General features: G+C 41.6%; 1 protein-coding gene across 1 annotated transcript in view; it reads right to left on the bottom strand.

Annotated features, from left to right (window-relative positions):
* The window catches only part of RNF2 (ring finger protein 2), a 45410-nt gene extending 41580 nt beyond the window's left edge, over positions 1–3830 (bottom strand). Inside the window, exon 1 of the mRNA XM_046684159.1 lies at positions 3598–3830. The gene's annotated coding sequence lies outside the window, so the exon portion shown is untranslated. The remainder of the gene's footprint in view (positions 1–3597) is intronic.
* Between the last annotated feature and the right edge of the window lie 9840 nt (positions 3831–13670).

Here is a 13670-nt window from a genome sequence, read left to right as displayed (position 1 = left end):
GAAATATCTAAATAGTGCAGGCTATCCAAGCACACACAGCCATCTCCTTTCACTACAGCACATATCATAGAGAATATCTGAGATGGCAGAGCTGATGTGATATTCCACAGTGGTCTCAGTTCCCACAAGCCTCTGCTAGTGTGAGCATTATGCCATGTTGTATGTGATTCTTATATTTAAAGACTTTTCCTTTTTTGCTGTTGTTCAACATGGTCCCTAAATGCAAGTTAACTACTTCATCTAGTGTTCAACAAAAGAAACAGAGATCTGTTTCAACACTAAAGCTGAGCTGAACTTACTGGTATGTTGTTCTCCCTTCCTAAGGGATTTTCAAGCATAATTTTTTAATTACATGTAATTTTCATTTTACACACTGACTTTAGAATCTAACCTCTTCAGAAAATACAACTCCACTCTATAGCATAGAAACAAAAAGAAAATCCCCTTGCAGGAGTGTCCATAATCAAAACATCTCTTTAAAACAAATGACCACAATGCTTTGATACTTTTCATATGGTCTGTTGCTTCACTTAATAAGGTGCCCTCATTAGACAATTTAATCTGAGGTTAATTTCAAAAATAACTTTTCATTATTGCACTTAATAAACTGACTTTTTAAAATTGTGACAAAATGGCAGATAAATAGAAGCAATAAACGTTGCTAACCCATACTCTAAATGAAACGAGAGAAGGAAAATTCAAGCAACAGAAATCTTTCTTGGAATTTTTAGTAATGTATATAGCTGCTGAGCGTGCAACAAGAGTTATCACTAGGTCTAGACACACCAGTCCACTTCAGCTGCCTAACATCTGAGATAAAAGAGACGTGAAAAGAATTTGAAACTTCAAAGTCAATGGCCAATTCCACTGGAGTTCCTCCACACAGCATAAAACTGGATAATGGACCACCTACCCACCCAGCATTTCTAAAGTCAGAGACTCATCATCGAACTCTTGCCTATGCACATACTAACACGAGCTTCCACTGAAATGCTAAGAGTTCCATGACCACAGTCAGTACATCCATGTAAAATCAACCAAACGGTACTCAACAAGTGACACCAGAGGACCCATCTGAAACATTAGGCAGAAAAGGTGACAGGCTCGAGGGGAACAGACAAGGTATCTGGACCTGCAGGAACGGACAGGCTAAATGTTTTTGTACCTTTTTTACCCAAATTATACGGGGAGCTACTCAGTTAAATACAAATAAACACTCAATAAGTTACTATGATAACTAAGATTTCAGAGAAATGAAAAGAAAATCAGGAAATTAAATAACTCGTGTCTGATGACAATGTCTTCCACAACATATGTAAAAACAACACTAATTAAAATCAAGTGCAGATCTGTATGTGTGCAGAATGTACACAATCTCATAGTATTTTTCCTTTTTTAAAAACCGCAAACTATAATGCATTGTTTAGGTTCTCCAAATTTAATAAATGAGTCGCTACAAAATTATGAGGTGCTTTAACTCATACTAGAAATGCTGCCGTACTTTTAATGAAGTGCATTTTAATGTTAACTCACTTTTCTTGCTGGAAGGAATTATGCTTTTTTGCTAATGTACAGAAATGAAACTGTCACTGAAACATGTGGTTATATATTATTCATTAGACATATATCACCTTTACTCCAAAGACTGCATAATATAAATATAAATCATGAATAAATCAGACTAAAGAGATAGACCTGACACCACACACTGAAGGTTAGCAATAGACAAACGAAATTCCAAAGATGTTTGCTGACCTGCTCTCTATTTCTGTCCACACAAACCTGGGGTCTAGCTGACTGCGTGCTCCACACAGGCACAGAAAACCTCAAAATTCTCAGTATTCTGAATGCCTACAATGTCTACATTATGTTAGTGGTTCTAATTTGAAATTTTTCTACGCAGCACATTTGAGGACCATCAGCATATTTTTCAAACGCTTCAACAGACTAGCCTACTCGGGCAGTTTTCCTTCATAAATTCTCCATTTCACTCTCACACCTACTATAATTAACCTCAAATGTGGATTCCACAAGGGTCCCTGAAGGAAATAACTCAAATCCTTAGAAAAAGTGAGGGGCCATATTTGCTGTGCTTTCCCTGGAAAATGGAGTCTTATATAACTACTCATTATTTCACTATAAAGAACATTAAGCGTACAATCAAGATTTTAAAAGATACCTGTTGATTAGGAATATCAGGGGAAATATGACGACAAAAAACGAATAACCAAGAATCATATGGCTGCCATTTAAATTCTTTCTAAATGAAAGCATCAAATATTCACTTTAGGAACCAAGAACTAACACCAATCTAGGTTATTAAAATATACAACAACCATACCCTAATGCAAGTGGAGAAAGTAGATTATCTGCCCATCACACTAAGTATTGCAGCTGATCGTCTTGGAATTACTGAAAGTAGATTTAATACAAATCACTTATACATTAGTTTTAAACATAATTCTCAATTTAAAACACTGAAACCATGTCTCCACTTTTTTAATTTTTAAAGGAAATAAAGTATATTACTAAAATACTGAATGCAAACCTATCCTTTTCACAGCAAACAAATTCCTTTGCACACCTCAAGGACGGTTGACATTTTCAAACCATTTTACCACGGAAAGGCACACATCCTCTAAAACTTATGACAGCCAGGCAGTAGACACCCAAAAAGGCTTCAACAAGATAAGCCTGTAAGTGGTGTAAGCGTGCAAATAACAAGAATGAACCCCGAAGTTTCAGAGACCACATTTTTACTAACAGTATCTCTGGGAGCAGGCAGGCTACTTCTGTAGGAAGGGAACGATCCTGACAACGAGGACGAGGGCTCCCCGGCGACGTCGGGTACCCAAAATCTCAGCGTAAACGACCGAGTTCAAAACGCGAAGCTTCCATTAGAAAGAGAGCAAGACCTCCCCTCCCCTCCGACTCCTCCGGGGCAACCTCGCGGTTTTAGAAAGCAGCAACAGATACTCCCGAGCAGGCAGGCGGCACTCCAGGAATGTTTTAACCAGGAGGGGTCTCCCCGCAGCCTACGAGGAACCCTGTCGCCGAGCAGCGCCTCCACCCGCGAACCCCGACTCCAGCATCCCGGGGGCCAAGGGGACTATTTGCACAAAGCGCCTCCACCCCCCCCCCACGGGGCCGGGGGGGGGGGGGGGGAGCCGAAGGAAAAAACCCCGCATTCCCCAGCGTTTGCCTCCGAGGGGGGCCGCTGAGGAGGGCGCCCCAGCCCCAGGAGGCCAGGGGCCGCAGCGCAGCCCGGCCTCGGCGCCCAGGAGCGGGCGGCGCGGGGTTCGCAGCCGAGGAGGAATCCCTGAGCTTCGCCCACTCGGTCCTCCACGAAGCCGGACTCCCCACCCCCGCCAAGACCCCCGGAGAAACGGGAACAATGAGCAACCGCGTCCCCCGCCCTCCCCGGCCCGAGCGCGCCCGGGGGCGGCGGCGCCATCTCCCTTCACACCCCCGCGGCCACACACCGCCCCCCCTCCCCGGCCCCCGGGCTGCCGTCAGCCGCCCGCCGCTTCCCCGCCGCGCGCCCCGGCCCGCCGCGCCCGCGCCCGCGCCCGCCGCCTCCCCGCCAGCCCCTCTCACCGGCTCCTGCCCCAGCCCGGGGCGCCTCGGGCCGCGGCGGAGCGAGACTCGGGGACAAGGCGCCGCGGCCGCCGGCGCCGCCGCACAATATGGCGAGCCTCGGCTTCCGCAATGGAGCTCGGGAAATACAACAGGGGTCGCTCAATATTCATGAGAGACCGAGGGGAAGCCGGCCCGGCCGGCGCTGCGGGGAGGGCGGGAAGGAGCGAGCGAGCGAGGGGCGGAGGGGCGGGCCGGGGACGTGCAAGGCGCGGGGAGGCCCGCGGCGCGAGGGGAGGGGGCGCCGCCGCGTGCCGCCGGGAGGCCCGAGCCGCCGCCCCGCCCCGGCCCCGCCCCCCGCCCTCCGCGGGCCCACGCAGACCCCGGGCGGCGCCGTCTCCTCGGCCGTCTGCCTCCTGCAGCCTTTCTGCCCCGGCCTCGGCGCCCCATCACCCCTCCCTGTCCGGCTGCTGGGGTTCGGGCTCCGAGTTCTGCTCTGTCGTGATTGCCTCCTGTTCTTGCACCCATCCTGCCCGGTAGAAATCCTCCTTAGGCGTTCACATCTAGAACTTTACCTGAACTTTGGCACCCTGGCACCCCAGTTCAACAAACACCCACTTTGCATCACTGCAGAGCGAACCCACAAGATCTAATGATGCCAGGGAAAAGGACCTTCAATTCTAGAAGTATATTGTTGGACGACTGCAAGCATTCTGATCGTTCTCATCAGCTCTTACTATTTACCTTGCTGCTGTTTGATTCCTACCTCCTTGGCCCCTGCCAGTATTATCGACTGAACTTGAGAATATAAGAGGTAATAGATTAAACAGGTGTAATCATTGCCTACAGTACAACCAGTTAGTCTCCAAAAGTTATATACAATGCGTATAAATTAAGCTATAACTGAAGAAGTAACAAAGAGATGAAAGAGTTCCCTGACCTCATAATGTGCTACCGGTGAGATGCCATGTTCTCTTGAAAAGCTAAGCGCCATCACCAGACAGTAAATGTGAAGGCACCTGTGGCATAAAGGAATGGACCGCACTGGGAACTGAGCAAACTGGGTTTATAGCCTCCAAGGTGTCTCTAACTATGTGACCTAAGTAAATTACATAACTCCTCGACTTTATTTTCCTCCTTTGCAAAATGAGAGAATTGTGTTGAATGATTCTTAGGTCCTTTCCAGCTTTTGAACTCTCTAAAACTCTCTACAAGCAATGCCAAATAAATGGTATGAATTTACATAGGATTTTGGAAAAGAGAAGGATCAGTTCCAGCTGGCATGTTCAGGGACAGTTTCCTGTGGAGCTAGGCTCTGAATAGGACTGACACATAGCTTTGGATAGGTAGAAAGAGGGAGGACAGGCATTAAAATATTAAAGACAGCACATGTGTCCTACCTAACAATCCATTAAACAAGAACAAAGCATTATTCTTTTTCAGTGACTTGAAAAATTTCACCTACTGTCTGTAGCTTAAAATAAGAAATGACAGCTCTCAAGACTCTATAAGTCCTTCAAGTTTAAGCTCTTCCTCCAATGTGAAAAAAAAATCAAAATAATCAGGAATGCTTCTGCTTCTCTCTTCCTGTGAGCATCCACTTTCTAGAGAGAGAGTGCACTTGCAGAAGCATCTCCCTTCTTTATTCATGATGACTGCATGTGTAGTTCCATTAATTCAGAACCTCTTGCTCTAGTTAAAATGCTTATGAAAATCATGATGTGTGATTAGATGAAGAAATTCAGTTGCTTTTGAGAAAAGTGATCATTTGTAGAAAGCACGGAAACTTTATGGATGAAAGTTAAATATAGTACTTAAAAAAGATTCACAGGAGAATTAGTGGAAAAATGGAAAACTTATGGGATATCTGGAATAAATGTGATTAAAAAGCTAGACCTCAGGCTAGCATCCTTAATGTGAAAGACATTACTGACAAATTAATGGAACTCATATTATCCATTTTATCTCTTACTCAGAAACTTGGCGCGGAGAGTACTATGGGCCTTCCCTGACTATATTAATCAGGAAAGTTTATGTACTATGTTATAACACCAGTCCTATGTTATGGTATTGTAACAAACATCTCCAAAATCTCCATGCCTTGACACAACAAAAGTTTGTTGCTTGCTCATGCTTCATGCTTCGTGCGGATCAGACTTACTCTGTTCCAGGAACCAGATTGCCAGAGGGTCCACCATCTTCTAACTGTATGGCCTAGAACACAGCAACTGAGTCTCTGTGGCAGAGGGAGAAGGTGACTATGAATTTTTCACAGTCTTAGATTGGAAAGGAAACAGATCACTCATCACGTTTCATTGGCCAAGACTAGTTACACAGCCTCTTCCATCTGGAAGGGGACTAAGTCCTTGAACTGAGTCCTTGAACCGAGCTCGGGAGGAGAAGTGGGGATATTGGTGAACAACGATAATGTCAACCACCCTGACCCCATCAGTCAGCTCCTAGATATTAAGAAAAAACTCCCAGAAGTTTTAGTCCATAACACCAGCTCTCTTGAGTGGCTTCCAGAAAGTTATGCTTTCAAAAATAAACTCTCTGTACTTCTTAGGAGTTGACTATCATGTAAATAGAATGGACTTTCCATTTTCTACCTCTCTCTTTTTTTTTTTTTAAAGATTTTATTTTTTCCTTTTTCTCCCCAAAGCCCGCCAGTACATAGTTGTGTATTCTTCGTTGTGGGTCCTTCTAGTTGTGGCATGTGGGACGCTGCCTCAGCGTGGCTTGATGAGCAGTGCCATGTCCACGCCCAGGATTCAAACCAATGAATCACTGGGCCGCTTGCAGCGGAGCGCGCGAACTTAACCACTCGGCCACGGGGCCAGCCCCTCTACCTCTCTCTTTTAACTGCAGATTAAATCAACATCAAGTCCACAGTCTATCAATAGTGATTTGACATATCCAGCCTACATTCTTTTTGCTAATTTTTTCACGTGACATAAAGGATACCACCCTGAAAAACATTTTTACTAACTCTCTGCCTCCATGTTAAATGTAGTAATTGGAAGTAATAATCATATATTAAGTAGGAAAACACTAAATTAACACTATATAATACAAGTATCATATTATAGATGGATGACTAGAAGAACTCTAGTTAAAAAGATTCTTTTCCCTCAAAACTTCAGAAGCAGTGCACTGTTAATCAAACAGTGAATTGAGTAGGCATCTCTGATCACAAAAATCACCGCTTTACTGGCTTTCTGCTATGGTAATACTACAAAATTAGAAAAATTAGTTCAGCTCAACCAACTTTTATTGAGCATCTTCTGTGTGCCAGCACTTTGCCAAGTGCTTGGAATAAAGATAATACTGTGACTAGGACATAAGTTCCTTGAGAGCAGAAATCTTGTCCACTAGTGTATACCTAGAGACTAGCACAATGCTTGGCACATACGGTGGACACTCAATAAATAGGTGTTAAGAGAATGGAACACTGGGAATCTCTGATCCTGGTATATATGTGAAATAGAATAGTACATGTGAGCTTGGTTTGCCTAACTTTTATCACTTAAGAGCAGAAATTTCTATCATGATTGCATTTAGTCCCCCAAGAGGCTTTCTCTATTTAGGCAGTGTCTTAAATCGAAATTCACGCCTGCCTATCCTCTACCCACCACATAGATTTCCTTTCAGTTGTGCTCCATGTATCTAATTGTTATCTACTCATCTGAGGTGGAGATTGCAGGCCACCTACAGCCCGTTAGTAATGAGCTATGTATATATCACAGTTTACAGAGCACTTTTATATCCATTATTACAGTGGATCTTCAGAGCAATCCTCCAAGGTATTGTTCCTACTTTATAGACAAGAGAAATGTGACTACTGTGGTTAACCAACTCTCCCAAATGTTGAGCTCGTAAGTGGCAGAGCTGAGGCCAAAATCTAGGTCATCTGACTCCAAGTCCAGGATACTTTCCATCAGACCACACGTGCCTCCGCACTCTGTGCTGCATATGCAACTCTGGCATGTTTCTTCTTTCTAAAGAGTAAGCAGTGTGTGAGACAAACATCTCCAGAGCTTCCTCTCAACGCTAGTCTCTATTCCAATCCTCAGTGTGGTCTATTTTCAAGAAGCCAGAGATGATGCTAAATATAATAGTATATGAACCTGATCCACCGACAGAAAACCAGCAGGTTCTGTTTTGGTTTTCCTAGGAAACCTGCTTCCAGAAAACAAAACAAAATTAAAACTAAAAGGTAGAAGACTGGAATAGCTTATGATTTAATCACCATCTCTCTCTCTCTCTCTCTCCACACATATATGTTTATATATAATTGTCAAAATATATCTTCTACCAAAATGTTTATTTGGCATCTTTTAGATGTGTTGTGCTTTCATTGAAAGGGTCAAGTTAAGATGGGATGTTGTAGAAAGGCCTAAAGAGGCCTATAATTCAAGGTGGCTTCAGGAAGCAGGCGACTCAAGATTTACAACCTCTTCAGCTGAAAAAATACAGCTCTAGCCACAAGCTTCAGTGAGGTTTTATTTGTGTTCCACCATAGTGCATTTCTTTTTGTGATACTTCCCTTGGTGTTCTAGCTCATTGTTCCTTTTTATATTCCCTGGACAACCCATATAATTGGTGCTACTCTTAACTGTGCAACTTCAAGGAGGTCAACAGATTAAATGAGATGGGCTGGTTAGACTTTTAGGGAGAACTAAACAATATTGCTATTTCCCTCCTATGGTGACTTGGAATGGTATTTTATATGTCCCAGATGTGGCCACATTCCGCCTAACATCTGTTAGTGTATTTTATTAAAATAATGAACTAGCATGTGTTTGAAAAGTCAAAAGAATGAATAAAAGTTTTCATTCTGATGCAGCACAAATAGCCAACTGTTTCTTTGTAGTTAATAATGGAGCACATAAATGGGACATATTATTGTGATATACAGCTTCAAATATAAGGTATGATTCAATTATTACTAGCTTTAGTTCTCTAAGGTGAAGAAAGTTTATTCCGTTCAACCAAAGTTTGTAGGTTTTTTTCCTTTCAAAATGTTTACGGCAAGATATGAGACTTGTGCCTTGGCAATGATCTAGGAACACCAGGAATCATCCTGGAAACTAACAAGGGATAGATAATTAAGATTGAAATTCAGAACTAAAATGGAAATTTCTCTGGAAAAGAAGGTTGGAAGATCCCAGTGGGAAAGCACAGATGAAGAGTGCAAACTATTTAAATCAAGTTAGAGCTCACTCAAACTGCCTTTGTAGACATTTTAGTTTTTCCCACTTAATACAAGCGTGGTGCTAGAATAGTTTTTGTGGGGTGGGAGAGTGGAGAGTAAAGACATCTCTTATCTAACACAGTTCTTGGAAATGTTTTTTAGTAAAGAATTTAGGGGCTGACCCTATGGCATAGTGGTTAGGTTCAATGTTCAAGGTTCAAGGTTCTCCTCCTCCTCCTCCTCCTCCTTCAGCAGCCCAGGTTCACAGGTTCAGTCCTCGGTACAGATGTACACCACTCATTAACCATGCTATGGCAGTGACCCACATATAAAGTGGAGGAAGACTGGCACAGATGGTAGCTCAGGGCTAATCTTCCTCAGCAAAAAAAAAAAAAAAGAAAGAAAGAAAAAAAATTTAAAAGAACTGCCAAGTCCAACTCATACGAAGAAAATTTTATTTTATTTTTTACTACATCAAGATCTGGAAACCCATGCAGTATCCATCTGCTAAGTCATTAGCATTTTATACTCCCCAAAAGCAAACCATTTAAATATGCATCGAATAACATACTAAAGTAGGTTATAATTCAGATAAATCTGAAAAACATTCTGGGCAACCAAGAATACTGAGGTTTTATGTGTTATATCCAGGAAGAGTTATTATCTAAGGATTTTAGTCTGTCTGTAGAAAATTTTTATCATTTTTAAAATAAACATATTTCATAAGTCATACTTATAAGATGCAAATTGACTGTGGTTCTTTAAGAATAATGAAGTCTACTACATATGGAGTAAGATGGAATAAATGTAGCTGCAAATGAACCTTCTTGTCTTAGCATCCTGTTAGGGATATATGGGTGGCCTAACTCACCTTGTTATGCCCCTCTCCAACACTCACTCCTCCTCTGATCCAATTAGTTCTTTTTCTAGAAGAGTATTGATGTTCATAGTTAGTGGATTTCCAATTCCTTCACTTCTTGAGGTTTACCCATTCTTGTCCTCCAGTCTTCACTCTCGGACCTCATCACATTAGCTGCCCTGATTTGACCTTTTCCTAAAATTTGAAAGACTACTGTGGGCCTGACCTCAGCACAGCTGTCCCTTCTTCCACGTGATCCAGTGCTTAGCTATTTGCCAACCTATTCATTTCCTTACTTGGCTCTTTAATTAGACTTGGCCATATTCTTACTCCAGCCTTTAGCTTGGGGCTTGACACATAGTGAATGCACAATGCATCAAAAGAAGATGTCACAAAGAACCCGTAGACACCATGCCATTTATGGGACAGAAAAAGAACCATCTCTAGCAGCAAATGCAGAAAAGAGCAGAGAAGCAATGAGATCGTTTTCTTTAGTATTGAATACTCCAAGAATGATCTTGGGTCAGGCAAACCCAAGTTAGAAATGTCATGCGACATTGTTGCAGCTACCCAAAGAAAAATAATGACCCACAGGAAAGTTTGTACTGGTAGACTTTCAAGTAGAACTGTATTTAGATGTTGATTTTAAAGAGTCCTGTCAAAACACACTACCATTTCATACCAAGAGTGAAAATTTAAAATGGTATACATTAATCCAAATATTTCAAGTGGAACTTGAAATTTGACTAGTTATCAACCACATTTAGCATGTCTTTCTCCCACATTCACTTGCTTAGATTAGTAGTGTGCAACTACATCCCCTTCCCACCACAGTGAAAGTAGCACGAGGACACCATGACATTAGTCATCTTTCAACACCAGTTATTACTCATCTTTATATGGGCCCCAGGACTTCAAGCAATGTAATATGTATTAAATATATATATTTGTGTATATATGTGTATATATATGCCTTGTTCCTGAGATACCTTTGGTATGCCAATTAATGATAACAATTTCAATTTTTTAAAAGCAGTCACTAAAAATACTTGCTTTATATATTTTACAATAGTGTCTAGTTTAATCATTACAGTAACACTTAGGAAATGCAAATTTGAATAGATATAATTTTATACCTACCATGTTCGTGCAATCGTAATACTTATTGTTGGTCCACGTTCATGTACACAGATATCGCACACATTGTTGTGCATGAAAAATGACACAGCTTCTTAAGAGGGCAATTTGTGCTTGTAAAAAACTGGATATAACCCACATTTTTGGCTAAATAAATGTTGGTGTATTCATACGGTACTACATCATCCAGCTGTTAAAAAGAATGAGATACAGCTACAAGTACTGACATGGACAGACATCAAAGATATATTACCAAGTAAAAAATCAACTTTCTCAGCAATATGTGCCTTATATCCCATTTTTTTAATACAAAAACATTCAAAAGAATATACTCTAACTATTAAGAGGGATTCTATTTAAGGAAAGGAGGACTTTTGAGGACTTTCTAAATTACTTCTTAGTTTCTGTAATGTTTGAATGTTTCCCAATGGAATAAAACATTGTGTTTTATCATAAAAGCAGTAAAGATAAAATTACATATAAAAAGTAAACTTGTCTAATAAAAACGAGTGAAAATTTCAGCACATCTCTACCTATGATTAACTAAAGGACTGAGTAAAGAAAACAGCTGTTCTAGATCAGGCATCATCAGCCAAAACAAATAGAGAAACTAAAACTTGGAAATTCTTTACTCTGTTTCTAGAGATTTAGTTTTGTAATGGCCTTGAAAATCAGGGATTCAAACGGCGTATTACTAGACCTCAATCTCTAGTTCCCTAATCATTCCTAACCCTACTTACTCAGAATTTAGGCTAAACAGGGACCAACCAATGATTATAGATCCCTCAAATAGCAACCCTTCAAAAGAGTTCTAGGACCTATATGATTACCTTGGGAGTCTATTCTCCTCCTACTAATTTATATCCCACAGTCTCTAAGGGAAATATCAGGTGTTGCATGCTAATTAGACTCCTTAGCACTCCCTCAAGGAATTTCTACCGATTTCGCATGTGATCGCTGGAAGCAAGCACAGATTGTAGGCTGAGAATCAAATATTTGCATTTTTCATCTTACATACCTCTATCCAGGGAATTTTTATTTTCCAGACTCTGGGATCACCATATGGTAAAAAAGTTTGGGCAATATATTAGGCTGGGTTCAGGAGACTTGACCTCCTTCCAAGTACGGCTCAAATGACCTGAGGGGTCACAGTGAGAGCGCTAGCCATTTGGGTTAGGGTAGAGTGGAGCGGGGTTGTGCAGAGCTGGAGGGACTGAGGGACTGACTGAAAAGGACAGGTTGTTTGTCCAATGTGGACAAAGGCCCAGAGCTGGAGCAAGAATACAACACACAGGCAAAGAGGAAGTCCAGGACAGCAGGGGTCAGGATGAGTTTAAGGAGGTGCAGGGCACCCACCTGAAAGCTGAACCAGGGGTCTGAAGCCAAGAACATCAAGAGGAGCTATCTCTCAGGCCAGCCCCAGTGGCCTAATGGTTAAGTTTGGTGCACTCAGCTTCGGCAGCCCCAGTTCAGTTCCCAGGCGCAGACTTACACTGCTCATTGGTGCCCAATGCTTTGGCAGCAGCTCACATGGAAAAAGAGGAAGATTGGCAACAGATGTTAGGTCAGGGCAAATCTTCCTTGGCGCAAAAAAAAAAAAAAAAAAGCTCTCTCTCCTTCTCCTCTAGTGGAGAGGATGACAAGAGAGATGAAGAATAAAGGCAAGGTACAGCATGACTGATCCACGCTAAGGTTGGCAAAGGGACACCCCTGACCTCAACTCTGGGTCCTAAAGTTGCAGGTGGGCCAAATCTGAAGACACATGCAAAACAGAGAATTATTGAGTGAGGGTCATGAGAAGCAGAGGGTCAGTTAGGAAAACTAGAGATGTGGATCCAAATAGCACACCGAAATCAGAAAACGCTCCTGAAACAGATGGAAAGGAATCAGAGAGTGAGATGAAAAGAGCCAGGGACAATGAAAGCTGAGCATAAGATGATTGACTTTCTCTTGGTTCTCCTAATTTCTCTGACTGTCTGATCCTCTCCAGTTCAGTCTCTTTTGTGGCTTCTCATCACCATTCCAACTACCCATATGTTGACAACTCCCAATTTTCTCCAAACCTATGGTCTTTTATAAGTTTCTGGAAACTTACGGACCTCTCCAAACTTATGTCCAACTCTCTATTCAGCCCCTTCACTTAGATGTCTATTAGTTATCTCAAATACAAAATGCCTAAACTGGACCTCCTCTTTGAAATGTAAACAGAGAACAATATATGATTGTTAACTGTTCTTTTATTTGTAGCTATAATATCTATATTGCTTTACTAGACCCAAGGGAATTAAAAGAAATTATTATTTGTAATTACTTAAAACCACATAAATAACTCAAATGTAAAATTAATGTTTTCAGTGTATTTGCGTACATGTTCATTCATACGTTCCCTTAGCAAGAGTCTGCAATTAACCAGACTCAGTAATTCAAAGAGACATAGACACAGACCCTATCCTCAAAGAACCCAGCGTCTAGTAGGGGAGACAGACACATACTAAACATGGTGAGGATGATAAGAGAAAGGCAATAGGAATAACTCTCCCTTAAGGCCCGTTATTAATTACACACTATGGAACAGCATCTCTCATAGGGCTCCAGTTTGGGCAATTTTAGCTTTAATCCAGACTTGGAAAAGTTGTAAGTAAATTCACAACTGTGCTAATAACCAACCACTTCATAAACTCTGTATGTATCAGGTACTGTGCTAAGTATTTTATAGGAATCATTTCATTTAACCTTTGCAACAATACTATGAGGAAGTTACCATCTTTATTATCATTTTATGGCTTAGAAAATAGAGATTTAAAGCATTTCAATACTTACGTAAGTCACCTCAAGAAATAGGGTGAGCAAATCCGTATCCTTAACCACTATTCTAAACTGCCTTCTCCCAGTTGGTAGCCCTGC

This window comes from Equus quagga, chromosome 13 (assembly GCF_021613505.1).
Source record: "Equus quagga isolate Etosha38 chromosome 13, UCLA_HA_Equagga_1.0, whole genome shotgun sequence".
Lineage (NCBI taxonomy): Eukaryota > Metazoa > Chordata > Mammalia > Perissodactyla > Equidae > Equus > Equus quagga.
Note: the sequence above shows the minus strand (reverse complement) of the source record. Positions and strands in the feature narration are given on the sequence as shown.